We start from the raw sequence: 12,060 nt of genomic DNA on the forward strand, positions 1-12,060 counted from the left end.
TTGGTTTCTCTTTTATAGTCTGCAGGCATTAAATGAAAGAAGTCAGTGTTCCAGCAGAGGGAGACAACGTTTCAGAAAAGGCATTGTAGCAAACCAAAAAAGAAATTTTAAGCGCAGCAGAGTAACCAGCTCACATACCTGTTAGCTCAGGTGAGTTTAAAAGGCTGCTGTTGATAACAAGGGCATTTGCTAAATAGATGGTGTGTGTGCAACAATATACTGAAAGGTCAATTATATTGTGCAGCTTATCTCACCACCTGTAGTTATTTAGGTGAAAGCTCCAAAATGCTTGCCTAATATGTCTGTTTATCCAAAAGGAAGTATAGAGGGAGAGCTAGATAGATAGCATTGCATTACATTACATTACATGGCAATGCAATGCACAGTTGCTGAAGTTGAACCAAAATGAGCTTGTCATCTGGCTTCTGCAACTTTTATCATGAAAAATCCAATGAGGAGAAGAAAAGCAAAGCCAAAGAGTCCATCCCAAAATCCGACAAACAAGCAAAATGAACAAAAAGCATTGAATTCAATTCTTTCTGATTTTAGAAACTGCATTAAAGAAGGGGTGCACCGGTCCTGGAGATACTGCAATACCAGGTCAATGCGTGGAGTGGACAGAGCAAGCTCTTTTTCCATCACCCTGTTCTAAAAATCCATTTAATATATGGTCCCCAGATAGGGGACGTATCAGATATTAAACTGATAAGAACAGATACTACACTTGATCTTAGCCAAAAGGCCGAGAAGCGATAACCAGAATTGGTTTCCGACTACGGTGCCACCCAAGGATTCTGAAAAGTCCATTTGTGGAGATGGCCACCTGGACTCCCGTTAAGAAGACATGCTGTCAACCTCTAGATCCCTCACATGCCTGCATTTTTCGGCTTGCTGCTGCTGCAATCCACGCGTTTTAGATCTGCATAACTCCACCTCTTTTAGCACAGTACCCTCAACCCCCGGCTGTTCCCACCCGCCTCAACACCGTTGGAAGGGAGGAGAACCAATTAAGGCGGGGGGGGGGGTGGAACGAGCAGCTGTCTACCCTTAGCAGGAGGGTTGCTGATTAATTACCTCTCCTGCTGCTGCTGCTGCTGGCTGTCCAGCAGCAGACTGAAGGTGGCTGCTGCTGTGCGCAGGTATATAAAGGCTCAGAGCCTATTATGACACGCGCAGCCAGCGTTCCATTGCCACATTCTGTCTACTGCAGGCGGGATACCTGGATGGCTGAATGTCACTGAGAAGCTCACAGAGACCGCCATAAGCAACAGTTTAAAAGAATGCCACAGACTAATCAACCAAACTTTTTGGGTTGGTTTCTCTTTTATAGTCTGCAGGCATTAAATGAAAGAAGTCAGTGTTCCAGCAGAGGGAGACAACGTTTCAGAAAAGGCATTGTAGAAAACCAAAAAAGAAATTTTAAGCGCAGCAGAGTAACCAGCTCACATACCTGTTAGCTCAGGTGAGTTTAAAAGGCTGCTGTTGATAACAAGGGCATTTGCTAAATAGATGGTGTGTGTGCAACAATATACTGAAAGGTCAATTATATTGTGCAGCTTATCTCACCACCTGTAGTTATTTAGGTGAAAGCTCCAAAATGCTTGCCTAATATGTCTGTTTATCCAAAAGGAAGTATAGAGGGAGAGCTAGATAGATAGCATTGCATTACATTACATTACATGGCAATGCAATGCACAGTTGCTGAAGTTGAACCAAAATGAGCTTGTCATCTGGCTTCTGCAACTTTTAACATGAAAAATCCAATGAGGAGAAGAAAAGCAAAGCCAAAGAGTCTATCCCAAAATCCGACAAACAAGCAAAATGAACAAAAAGCATTGAATTCAATTCTTTCTGATTTTAGAAACTGCATTAAAGAAGGGGTGCACCGGTCCTGGAGATACTGCAATACCAGGTCAATGCGTGGAGTGGACAGAGCAAGCTCTTTTTCCATCTCCCTGTTCTAAAAATCCATTTAATATATGGTCCCCAGATAGGGGACGTATCAGATATTAAACTGATAAGAACAGATACTACACTTGATCTTAGCCAAAAGGCCGAGAAGCGATAACCAGAATTGGTTTCCGACTACGGTGCCACCCAAGGATTCTGAAAAGTCCATTTGTGGAGATGGCCACCTGGACTCCCGTTAAGAAGACATGCTGTCAACCTCTAGATCCCTCACATGCCTGCACTTTTCGGCTTGCTGCTGCTGCAATCCACGCGTTTTAGATCTGCATAACTCCACCTCTTTTAGCACAGTACCCTCAACCCCCGGCTGTTCCCACCCGCCTCAACACCGTTGGAAGGGAGGAGAACCAATTAAGGCGGGGGGGGGTGGAACGAGCAGCTGTCTACCCTTAGCAGGAGGGTTGCTGATTAATTACCTCTCCTGCTGCTGCTGCTGCTGGCTGTCCAGCAGCAGACTGAAGGTGGCTGCTGCTGTGCGCAGGTATATAAAGGCTCAGAGCCTATTATGACACGCGCAGCCAGCGTTCCATTGCCACATTCCGTCTACTGCAGGCGGGATACCTGGATGGCTGAATGTCACTGAGAAGCTCACAGAGACCGCCATAAGCAACAGTTTAAAAGAATGCCACAGACCAATCAACCAAACTTTTTGGGTTGGTTTCTCTTTCATAGTCTGCAGGCATTAAATGAAAGAAGTCAGTGTTCCAGCAGAGGGAGACAACGTTTCAGAAAAGGCATTGTAGCAAACCAAAAAAGAAATTTTAAGCACAGCAGAGTAACCAGCTCACATACCTGTTAGCTCAGGTGAGTTTAAAAGGCTGCTGTTGATAACAAGGGCATTTGCTAAATAGATGGTGTGTGTGCAACAATATACTGAAAGGTCAATTATATTGTGCAGCTTATCTCACCACCTGTAGTTATTTAGGTGAAAGCTCCAAAATGCTTGCCTAATATGTCTGTTTATCCAAAAGGAAGTATAGAGGGAGAGCTAGATAGATAGCATTGCATTACATTACATTACATGGCAATGCAATGCACAGTTGCTGAAGTTGAACCAAAATGAGCTTGTCATCTGGCTTCTGCAACTTTTAACATGAAAAATCCAATGAGGAGAAGAAAAGCAAAGCCAAAGAGTCCATCCCAAAATCCGACAAACAAGCAAAATGAACAAAAAGCATTGAATTCAATTCTTTCTGATTTTAGAAACTGCATTAAAGAAGGGGTGCACCGGTCCTGGAGATACTGCAATACCAGGTCAATGCGTGGAGTGGACAGAGCAAGCTCTTTTTCCATCTCCCTGTTCTAAAAATCCATTTAATATATGGTCCCCAGATAGGGGACGTATCAGATATTAAACTGATAAGAACAGATACTACACTTGATCTTAGCCAAAAGGCCGAGAAGCGATAACCAGAATTGGTTTCCGACTACGGTGCCACCCAAGGATTCTGAAAAGTCCATTTGTGGAGATGGCCACCTGGACTCCCGTTAAGAAGACATGCTGTCAACATCTAGATCCCTCACATGCCTGCACTTTTCGGCTTGCTGCTGCTGCAATCCACGCGTTTTAGATCTGCATAACTCCACCTCTTTTAGCACAGTACCCTCAACCCCCGGCTGTTCCCACCCGCCTCAACACCGTTGGAAGGGAGGAGAACCAATTAAGGCGGGGGGGGGGGGGGTGGAACGAGCAGCTGTCTACCCTTAGCAGGAGGGTTGCTGATTAATTACCTCTCCTGCTGCTGCTGCTGCTGGCTGTCCAGCAGCAGACTGAAGGTGGCTGCTGCTGTGCGCAGGTATATAAAGGCTCAGAGCCTATTATGACACGCGCAGCCAGCGTTCCATTGCCACATTCCGTCTACTGCAGGCGGGATACCTGGATGGCTGAATGTCACTGAGAAGCTCACAGAGACCGCCATAAGCAACAGTTTAAAAGAATGCCACAGACTAATCAACCAAACTTTTTGGGTTGGTTTCTCTTTTATAGTCTGCAGGCATTAAATGAAAGAAGTCAGTGTTCCAGCAGAGGGAGACAACGTTTCAGAAAAGGCATTGTAGCAAACCAAAAAAGAAATTTTAAGCGCAGCAGAGTAACCAGCTCACATACCTGTTAGCTCAGGTGAGTTTAAAAGGCTGCTGTTGATAACAAGGGCATTTGCTAAATAGATGGTGTGTGTGCAACAATATACTGAAAGGTCAATTATATTGTGCAGCTTATCTCACCACCTGTAGTTATTTAGGTGAAAGCTCCAAAATGCTTGCCTAATATGTCTGTTTATCCAAAAGGAAGTATAGAGGGAGAGCTAGATAGATAGCATTGCATTACATTACATTACATGGCAATGCAATGCACAGTTGCTGAAGTTGAACCAAAATGAGCTTGTCATCTGGCTTCTGCAACTTTTAACATGAAAAATCCAATGAGGAGAAGAAAAGCAAAGCCAAAGAGTCCATCCCAAAATCCGACAAACAAGCAAAATGAACAAAAAGCATTGAATTCAATTCTTTCTGATTTTAGAAACTGCATTAAAGAAGGGGTGCACCGGTCCTGGAGATACTGCAATACCAGGTCAATGCGTGGAGTGGACAGAGCAAGCTCTTTTTCCATCTCCCTGTTCTAAAAATCCATTTAATATATGGTCCCCAGATAGGGGACGTATCAGATATTAAACTGATAAGAACAGATACTACACTTGATCTTAGCCAAAAGGCCGAGAAGCGATAACCAGAATTGGTTTCTGACTACAGTGCCACCCAAGGATTCTGAAAAGTCCATTTGTGGAGATGGCCACCTGGACTCCCGTTAAGAAGACATGCTGTCAACCTCTAGATCCCTCACATGCCTGCACTTTTCGGCTTGCTGCTGCTGCAATCCACGCGTTTTAGATCTGCATAACTCCACCTCTTTTAGCACAGTACCCTCAACCCCCGGCTGTTCCCACCCGCCTCAACACCGTTGGAAGGGAGGAGAACCAATTAAGGCGGGGGGGGGGTGGAACGAGCAGCTGTCTACCCTTAGCAGGAGGGTTGCTGATTAATTACCTCTCCTGCTGCTGCTGCTGGCTGTCCAGCAGCAGACTGAAGGTGGCTGCTGCTGTGCGCAGGTATATAAAGGCTCAGAGCCTATTATGACACGCGCAGCCAGCGTTCCATTGCCACATTCCGTCTACTGCAGGCGGGATACCTGGATGGCTGAATGTCACTGAGAAGCTCACAGAGACCGCCATAAGCAACAGTTTAAAAGAATGCCACAGACTAATCAACCAAACTTTTTGGGTTGGTTTCTCTTTTATAGTCTGCAGGCATTAAATGAAAGAAGTCAGTGTTCCAGCAGAGGGAGACAACGTTTCAGAAAAGGCATTGTAGCAAACCAAAAAAGAAATTTTAAGCGCAGCAGAGTAACCAGCTCACATACCTGTTAGCTCAGGTGAGTTTAAAAGGCTGCTGTTGATAACAAGGGCATTTGCTAAATAGATGGTGTGTGTGCAACAATATACTGAAAGGTCAATTATATTGTGCAGCTTATCTCACCACCTGTAGTTATTTAGGTGAAAGCTCCAAAATGCTTGCCTAATATGTCTGTTTATCCAAAAGGAAGTATAGAGAGAGAGCTAGATAGATAGCATTGCATTACATTACATTACATGGCAATGCAATGCACAGTTGCTGAAGTTGAACCAAAATGAGCTTGTCATCTGGCTTCTGCAACTTTTAACATGAAAAATCCAATGAGGAGAAGAAAAGCAAAGCCAAAGAGTCCATCCCAAAATCCGACAAACAAGCAAAATGAACAAAAAGCATTGAATTCAATTCTTTCTGATTTTAGAAACTGCATTAAAGAAGGGGTGCACCGGTCCTGGAGATACTGCAATACCAGGTCAATGTGTGGAGTGGACAGAGCAAGCTCTTTTTCCATCTCCCTGTTCTAAAAATCCATTTAATATATGGTCCCCAGATAGGGGACGTATCAGATATTAAACTGATAAGAACAGATACTACACTTGATCTTAGCCAAAAGGCCGAGAAGCGATAACCAGAATTGGTTTCCAACTACGGTGCCACCCAAGGATTCTGAAAAGTCCATTTGTGGAGATGGCCACCTGGACTCCCGTTAAGAAGACATGCTGTCAACCTCTAGATCCCTCACATGCCTGCACTTTTCGGCTTGCTGCTGCTGCAATCCACGCGTTTTAGATCTGCATAACTCCACCTCTTTTAGCACAGTACCCTCAACCCCCGGCTGTTCCCACCCGCCTCAACACCGTTGGAAGGGAGGAGAACCAATTAAGGCGGGGGGGGGGGGTGGAACGAGCAGCTGTCTACCCTTAGCAGGAGGGTTGCTGATTAATTACCTCTCCTGCTGCTGCTGCTGCTGGCTGTCCAGCAGCAGACTGAAGGTGGCTGCTGCTGTGCGCAGGTATATAAAGGCTCAGAGCCTATTATGACACGCGCAGCCAGCGTTCCATTGCCACATTCCGTCTACTGCAGGCGGGATACCTGGATGGCTGAATGTCACTGAGAAGCTCACAGAGACCGCCATAAGCAACAGTTTAAAAGAATGCCACAGACTAATCAACCAAACTTTTTGGGTTGGTTTCTCTTTTATAGTCTGCAGGCATTAAATGAAAGAAGTCAGTGTTCCAGCAGAGGGAGACAACGTTTCAGAAAAGGCATTGTAGCAAACCAAAAAAGAAATTTTAAGCGCAGCAGAGTAACCAGCTCACATACCTGTTAGCTCAGGTGAGTTTAAAAGGCTGCTGTTGATAACAAGGGCATTTGCTAAATAGATGGTGTGTGTGCAACAATATACTGAAAGGTCAATTATATTGTGCAGCTTATCTCACCACCTGTAGTTATTTAGGTGAAAGCTCCAAAATGCTTGCCTAATATGTCTGTTTATCCAAAAGGAAGTATAGAGGGAGAGCTAGATAGATAGCATTGCATTACATTACATTACATGGCAATGCAATGCACAGTTGCTGAAGTTGAACCAAAATGAGCTTGTCATCTGGCTTCTGCAACTTTTAACATGAAAAATCCAATGAGGAGAAGAAAAGCAAAGCCAAAGAGTCCATCCCAAAATCCGACAAACAAGCAAAATGAACAAAAAGCATTGAATTCAATTCTTTCTGATTTTAGAAACTGCATTAAAGAAGGGGTGCACCGGTCCTGGAGATACTGCAATACCAGGTCAATGCGTGGAGTGGACAGAGCAAGCTCTTTTTCCATCTCCCTGTTCTAAAAATCCATTTAATATATGGTCCCCAGATAGGGGACGTATCAGATATTAAACTGATAAGAACAGATACTACACTTGATCTTAGCCAAAAGTCCGAGAAGCGATAACCAGAATTGGTTTCCGACTACGGTGCCACCCAAGGATTCTGAAAAGTCCATTTGTGGAGATGGCCACCTGGACTCCCGTTAAGAAGACATGCTGTCAACCTCTAGATCCCTCACATGCCTGCACTTTTCGGCTTGCTGCTGCTGCAATCCACGCGTTTTAGATCTGCATAACTCCACCTCTTTTAGCACAGTACCCTCAACCCCCGGCTGTTCCCACCCGCCTCAACACCGTTGGAAGGGAGGAGAACCAATTAAGGCGGGGGGGGGGGTGGAACGAGCAGCTGTCTACCCTTAGCAGGAGGGTTGCTGATTAATTACCTCTCCTGCTGCTGCTGCTGCTGGCTGTCCAGCAGCAGACTGAAGGTGGCTGCTGCTGTGCGCAGGTATATAAAGGCTCAGAGCCTATTATGACACGCGCAGCCAGCGTTCCATTGCCACATTCCGTCTACTGCAGGCGGGATACCTGGATGGCTGAATGTCACTGAGAAGCTCACAGAGACCGCCATAAGCAACAGTTTAAAAGAATGCCACAGACTAATCAACCAAACTTTTTGGGTTGGTTTCTCTTTTATAGTCTGCAGGCATTAAATGAAAGAAGTCAGTGTTCCAGCAGAGGGAGACAACGTTTCAGAAAAGGCATTGTAGCAAACCAAAAAAGAAATTTTAAGCGCAGCAGAGTAACCAGCTCACATACCTGTTAGCTCAGGTGAGTTTAAAAGGCTGCTGTTGATAACAAGGGCATTTGCTAAATAGATGGTGTGTGTGCAACAATATACTGAAAGGTCAATTATATTGTGCAGCTTATCTCACCACCTGTAGTTATTTAGGTGAAAGCTCCAAAATGCTTGCCTAATATGTCTGTTTATCCAAAAGGAAGTATAGAGGGAGAGCTAGATAGATAGCATTGCATTACATTACATTACATGGCAATGCAATGCACAGTTGCTGAAGTTGAACCAAAATGAGCTTGTCATCTGGCTTCTGCAACTTTTAACATGAAAAATCCAATGAGGAGAAGTAAAGCAAAGCCAAAGAGTCCATCCCAAAATCCAACAAACAAGCAAAATGAACAAAAAGCATTGAATTCAATTCTTTCTGATTTTAGAAACTGCATTAAAGAAGGGGTGCACCGGTCCTGGAGATACTGCAATACCAGGTCAATGCGTGGAGTGGACAGAGCAAGCTCTTTTTCCATCTCCCTGTTCTAAAAATCCATTTAATATATGGTCCCCAGATAGGGGACGTATCAGATATTAAACTGATAAGAACAGATACTACACTTGATCTTAGCCAAAAGGCCGAGAAGCGATAACCAGAATTGGTTTCCGACTACGGTGCCACCCAAGGATTCTGAAAAGTCCATTTGTGGAGATGGCCACCTGGACTCCCGTTAAGAAGACATGCTGTCAACCTCTAGATCCCTCACATGCCTGCACTTTTCGGCTTGCTGCTGCTGCAATCCACGCGTTTTAGATCTGCATAACTCCACCTCTTTTAGCACAGTACCCTCAACCCCCGGCTGTTCCCACCCGCCTCAACACCGTTGGAAGGGAGGAGAACCAATTAAGGCGGGGGGGGGGGGGGTGGAACGAGCAGCTGTCTACCCTTAGCAGGAGGGTTGCTGATTAATTACCTCTCCTGCTGCTGCTGCTGCTGGCTGTCCAGCAGCAGACTGAAGGTGGCTGCTGCTGTGCGCAGGTATATAAAGGCTCAGAGCCTATTATGACACGCGCAGCCAGCGTTCCATTGCCACATTCCGTCTACTGCAGGCGGGATACCTGGATGGCTGAATGTCACTGAGAAGCTCACAGAGACCGCCATAAGCAACAGTTTAAAAGAATGCCACAGACTAATCAACCAAACTTTTTGGGTTGGTTTCTCTTTTATAGTCTGCAGGCATTAAATGAAAGAAGTCAGTGTTCCAGCAGAGGGAGACAACGTTTCAGAAAAGGCATTGTAGCAAACCAAAAAAGAAATTTTAAGCGCAGCAGAGTAACCAGCTCACATACCTGTTAGCTCAGGTGAGTTTAAAAGGCTGCTGTTGATAACAAGGGCATTTGCTAAATAGATGGTGTGTGTGCAACAATATACTGAAAGGTCAATTATATTGTGCAGCTTATCTCACCACCTGTAGTTATTTAGGTGAAAGCTCCAAAATGCTTGCCTAATATGTCTGTTTATCCAAAAGGAAGTATAGAGTGAGAGCTAGATAGATAGCATTGCATTACATTACATTACATGGCAATGCAATGCACAGTTGCTGAAGTTGAACCAAAATGAGCTTGTCATCTGGCTTCTGCAACTTTTAACATGAAAAATCCAATGAGGAGAAGAAAAGCAAAGCCAAAGAGTCCATCCCAAAATCCGACAAACAAGCAAAATGAACAAAAAGCATTGAATTCAATTCTTTCTGATTTTAGAAACTGCATTAAAGAAGGGGTGCACCGGTCCTGGAGATACTGCAATACCAGGTCAATGCGTGGAGTGGACAGAGCAAGCTCTTTTTCCATCTCCCTGTTCTAAAAATCCATTTAATATATGGTCCCCAGATAGGGGACGTATCAGATATTAAACTGATAAGAACAGATACTACACTTGATCTTAGCCAAAAGGCCGAGAAGCGATAACCAGAATTGGTTTCCGACTACGGTGCCACCCAAGGATTCTGAAAAGTCCATTTGTGGAGATGGCCACCTGGACTCCCGTTAAGAAGACATGCTGTCAACCTCTAGATCCCTCACATGCCTGCACTTTTCGGCTTGCTGCTGCTGCAATCCACGCGTTTTAGATCTGCATAACTCCACCTCTTTTAGCACAGTACCCTCAACCCCCGGCTGTTCCCACCCGCCTCAACACCGTTGGAAGGGAGGAGAACCAATTAAGGCGGGGGGGGGTGGAACGAGCAGCTGTCTACCCTTAGCAGGAGGGTTGCTGATTAATTACCTCTCCTGCTGCTGCTGCTGCTGGCTGTCCAGCAGCAGACTGAAGGTGGCTGCTGCTGTGCGCAGGTATATAAAGGCTCAGAGCCTATTATGACACGCGCAGCCAGCGTTCCATTGCCACATTCCGTCTACTGCAGGCGGGATACCTGGATGGCTGAATGTCACTGAGAAGCTCACAGAGACCGCCATAAGCAACAGTTTAAAAGAATGCCACAGACTAATCAACCAAACTTTTTGGGTTGGTTTCTCTTTTATAGTCTGCAGGCATTAAATGAAAGAAGTCAGTGTTCCAGCAGAGGGAGACAACGTTTCAGAAAAGGCATTGTAGCAAACCAAAAAAGAAATTTTAAGCGCAGCAGAGTAACCAGCTCACATACCTGTTAGCTCAGGTGAGTTTAAAAGGCTGCTGTTGATAACAAGGGCATTTGCTAAATAGATGGTGTGTGTGCAACAATATACTGAAAGGTCAATTATATTGTGCAGCTTATCTCACCACCTGTAGTTATTTAGGTGAAAGCTCCAAAATGCTTGCCTAATATGTCTGTTTATCCAAAAGGAAGTATAGAGGGAGAGCTAGATAGATAGCATTGCATTACATTACATTACATGGCAATGCAATGCACAGTTGCTGAAGTTGAACCAAAATGAGCTTGTCATCTGGCTTCTGCAACTTTTAACATGAAAAATCCAATGAGGAGAAGAAAAGCAAAGCCAAAGAGTCCATCCCAAAATCCGACAAACAAGCAAAATGAAAAAAAAGCATTGAATTCAATTCTTTCTGATTTTAGAAACTGCATTAAAGAAGGGGTGCACCGGTCCTGGAGATACTGCAATACCAGGTCAATGCGTGGAGTGGACAGAGCAAGCTCTTTTTCCATCTCCCTGTTCTAAAAATCCATTTAATATATGGTCCCCAGATAGGGGACGTATCAGATATTAAACTGATAAGAACAGATACTACACTTGATCTTAGCCAAAAGGCCGAGAAGCGATAACCAGAATTGGTTTCCGACTACGGTGCCACCCAAGGATTCTGAAAAGTTCATTTGTGGAGATGGCCACCTGGACTCCCGTTAAGAAGACATGCTGTCAACCTCTAGATCCCTCAAATGCCTGCACTTTTCGGCTTGCTGCTGCTGCAATCCACGCGTTTTAGATCTGCATAACTCCACCTCTTTTAGCACAGTACCCTCAACCCCCGGGTGTTCCCACCCGCCTCAACACCGTTGGAAGGGAGGAGAACCAATTAAGGCGGGGGGGGGGGTGGAACGAGCAGCTGTCTACCCTTAGCAGGAGGGTTGCTGATTAATTACCTCTCCTGCTGCTGCTGCTGCTGGCTGTCCAGCAGCAGACTGAAGGTGGCTGCTGCTGTGCGCAGGTATATAAAGGCTCAGAGCCTATTATGACACGCGCAGCCAGCGTTCCATTGCCACATTCCGTCTACTGCAGGCGGGATACCTGGATGGCTGAATGTCACTGAGAAGCTCACAGAGACCGCCATAAGCAACAGTTTAAAAGAATGCCACAGACTAATCAACCAAACTTTTTGGGTTGGTTTCTCTTTTATAGTCTGCAGGCATTAAATGAAAGAAGTCAGTGTTCCAGCAGAGGGAGACAACGTTTCAGAAAAGGCATTGTAGCAAACCAAAAAAGAAATTTTAAGCGCAGCAGAGTAACCAGCTCACATACCTGTTAGCTCAGGTGAGTTTAAAAGGCTGCTGTTGATAACAAGGGCATTTGCTAAATAGATGGTGTGTGTGCAACAATATACTGAAAGGTCAATTATATTGTGCAGCTTATCTCA

At 45.0% G+C, this 12,060-nt stretch overlaps 9 non-coding genes across 9 annotated transcripts; all 9 read right to left on the reverse strand.

Annotated features, from left to right (window-relative positions):
• Window positions 1-563: 563 nt before the first annotated feature.
• On the reverse strand, window positions 564-754 carry LOC141184596 (U2 spliceosomal RNA). Its single transcript, XR_012259336.1, has one exon. It is a non-coding gene; the product is annotated as a U2 spliceosomal RNA (small nuclear RNA).
• Window positions 755-1,875: 1,121 nt separating this feature from the next.
• Window positions 1,876-2,066, reverse strand: LOC141188006 (U2 spliceosomal RNA). Its single transcript, XR_012262138.1, has one exon. It is a non-coding gene; the product is annotated as a U2 spliceosomal RNA (small nuclear RNA).
• Window positions 2,067-3,185: 1,119 nt separating this feature from the next.
• Window positions 3,186-3,376, reverse strand: LOC141188007 (U2 spliceosomal RNA). The gene has a single exon (XR_012262139.1). It is a non-coding gene; the product is annotated as a U2 spliceosomal RNA (small nuclear RNA).
• Window positions 3,377-4,500: 1,124 nt separating this feature from the next.
• LOC141188008 (U2 spliceosomal RNA) lies at window positions 4,501-4,691 on the reverse strand. Its single transcript, XR_012262140.1, has one exon. It is a non-coding gene; the product is annotated as a U2 spliceosomal RNA (small nuclear RNA).
• A 1,117-nt stretch (window positions 4,692-5,808) lies between these two features.
• LOC141184687 (U2 spliceosomal RNA) lies at window positions 5,809-5,999 on the reverse strand. Its single transcript, XR_012259419.1, has one exon. It is a non-coding gene; the product is annotated as a U2 spliceosomal RNA (small nuclear RNA).
• A 1,122-nt stretch (window positions 6,000-7,121) lies between these two features.
• On the reverse strand, window positions 7,122-7,312 carry LOC141185501 (U2 spliceosomal RNA). Its single transcript, XR_012260158.1, has one exon. It is a non-coding gene; the product is annotated as a U2 spliceosomal RNA (small nuclear RNA).
• Window positions 7,313-8,433: 1,121 nt separating this feature from the next.
• On the reverse strand, window positions 8,434-8,624 carry LOC141188009 (U2 spliceosomal RNA). Its single transcript, XR_012262141.1, has one exon. It is a non-coding gene; the product is annotated as a U2 spliceosomal RNA (small nuclear RNA).
• Window positions 8,625-9,748: 1,124 nt separating this feature from the next.
• Window positions 9,749-9,939, reverse strand: LOC141188010 (U2 spliceosomal RNA). The gene has a single exon (XR_012262142.1). It is a non-coding gene; the product is annotated as a U2 spliceosomal RNA (small nuclear RNA).
• Window positions 9,940-11,058: 1,119 nt separating this feature from the next.
• On the reverse strand, window positions 11,059-11,249 carry LOC141188011 (U2 spliceosomal RNA). The gene has a single exon (XR_012262143.1). It is a non-coding gene; the product is annotated as a U2 spliceosomal RNA (small nuclear RNA).
• Between the last annotated feature and the right edge of the window lie 811 nt (window positions 11,250-12,060).

The sequence above is a fragment of the Phyllobates terribilis genome, unplaced genomic scaffold, assembly GCF_046119375.1.
Source record: "Phyllobates terribilis strain yellow unplaced genomic scaffold, ASM4611937v1 Scaffold_40__1_contigs__length_11209783, whole genome shotgun sequence".
Lineage (NCBI taxonomy): Eukaryota > Metazoa > Chordata > Amphibia > Anura > Dendrobatidae > Phyllobates > Phyllobates terribilis.